The 2,095-nt window shown below is 44.6% G+C and overlaps 1 pseudogene; it reads right to left on the bottom strand.

Moving 5' to 3' along the window:
• Nucleotides 1–1,084: 1,084 nt before the first annotated feature.
• Nucleotides 1,085–1,624, bottom strand: LOC110293252 (annotated as a pseudogene).
• Between the last annotated feature and the right edge of the window lie 471 nt (nucleotides 1,625–2,095).

The raw sequence follows: 2,095 nt of genomic DNA, 5'->3' as shown, positions 1-2,095 counted from the left end.
CAGACAATCATTTAGTTATGAGCTTCTATAAAATAAAAACAAAAGCTGTATGCTTCCAACATACATGGAATGCATAGAGCAAGCATCCCCATTACAAAAGGGAAGGCAGGCAATAGAAAGGATGGATGGGACCAAAGCAGAAATGATGTTCAACCATACAGATATCAAACTCTGCAGATTCAATGTCCAGCATCTGGGGCACATCATGGCATGATGTGTGCTCCAATGGGCTTGACCAGTTCTACCCTTAGGCCTTGCACATATGCAGGCCACATAGCCTCTCCCTGGGATATTTCCCTCAGTATCTGGAGCTTTGTATGGCAGATGTTGCATGTTCCTAGTGGCTCAATATCTTTGAGCCTCTACTGTAGTTTAGGCTTCACCCTAACAGCTTCATGTATTCTGCTGTTGGGCTTTCTGCAGGATTCTGGTCCACATTATCCATCTTCTTAGGCGTCCTTCAACATCTTGGTAGAAGTGTCTATGTTCTCATAGCTCTTGTATTTAGCATTCCTGCAAAATCATCATTGCTTTGATAACGTCGATAGCTGCTGCCAGCTGGAGATGTGGCTAGGAACTCTTGGGCCAAAGCTATAGTGACCCTTAAATGCCTTGATAGCTGAACTTGGAAAAATAGGTGGCCTTTTGAAAGTAGAACATTCCATCAGTTCTTCCCAAAGAAAAGCTTGGCAAATGGGTTACAGTCTGTACCCCGGAGCCTTCCTTAAGCAAGGGCCAGTCAGTTTCTGAAATGTCCTCCAGGCACCTTCCCCTGTCCACGTGTAAAACAGATGGCTTTCCTTTAATGACGCAAATCTGTCTGATAACTATGGCCTCTTTGTGAACAGCTTAAGCAAACTCTTCTTCTGGACAAACTATGTGCTTTTCAATTTTTTTTTCTTATTTAGTTTTTATTCATAGTCATAAACTTAACTCTGCAATCCAGCTTGACTTGAAGGGGAATGAGGAAAATATGGAACCCAAAAAACTTCAGTGAGAGCAGAGATGACAGGACATTGCGAGCAGATGAGGTAGGGATGCTCTCCTGAGCTACAGAAGGAATGGTTTGATGGGTAAAACGCCTGCAAGTCAAAAGAAATTAGAGTTGTCCACAGTCGGAAAATGGTGATCTTCTTGCTGGTCTTGCCATTCCTGGACCCAAAACGCTCCATGGCTTCCACAATGTTCATGCCTTCTTTCACCTTCCCAAAGACCACATGCTTGCCATCCAGCCATTCAGTTTTGGCAGTGTAGATAAAAAACTGGGAACCATTTGTGTTTGGACCAGCGTTTGCAATGGACAAGGTGCCAGGACCTGTATGCTTCAGGATGAAGTTGTCATCCTCAGATTTCTCTCCGTAGATGGACCTGCCACCAGTGCCATTATGGCGTGTGAAGTCACCACCCTGGCACATGAATCCTGGAATAATCCTGTGAAAGGAGGAACCCTTATAGCCAAATCCTTTCTCTCCAGTGCTCAGAGCTCGAAAGTTTTCTGCTGTCTTTGGAACTTTGTCTGCAAACAGCTCGAAGGAGACACGGCCCAAGGGCTCATCGTCGGCTGTGATGTCGAAGAACACGGTGGGGTTGACCATGGCTGCAGCAAGCGGCGAAAAGCGACAGTGACGTCTGCAAAGCTGTGTTGTTTCAAATTTTTTTGCTTGCTTCTTTTGCTGTTGATTCTTACTCTAAACCAGCAGAAGGTAGTGAGCACGAACCATCCCACAGCCTGAACATGCAGTTCTTAATGTTTCCCTTGCCAGTTACTGAATTGCATTTTAGTTCATCCTCATTCACTTTTCCAGGATGTGAGCAAGTGTAGATTAAATTTATTGTCCAAATGTAACCCAGTCCCAAATAGAGTCCTGATTCTCATCTAAAACTGTATGTTTGCCTAGAGACACTTGGTCATCTCGAGTCCTCCCAGAATGGCTCATCAAGCTCTGATTACAGCATCCTAGGGGTTCCTTAGTCTGTATCTCTATGCTTCTCCAAAATTCCTGATACAAACCAGTTCCAAAGGCTTGAGAGCCAAATGACTAGATTTAGTCATGGCAATGACTGCCCATCCCACCTTCTCTGGTACCACTTTCCT

The sequence above is a fragment of the Mus caroli genome, chromosome 4, assembly GCF_900094665.2.
Source record: "Mus caroli chromosome 4, CAROLI_EIJ_v1.1, whole genome shotgun sequence".
NCBI lineage: Eukaryota > Metazoa > Chordata > Mammalia > Rodentia > Muridae > Mus > Mus caroli.
The sequence above is the reverse complement of the archived record's forward strand: the minus strand, read 5'-3'. Positions and strand labels throughout refer to the sequence as shown.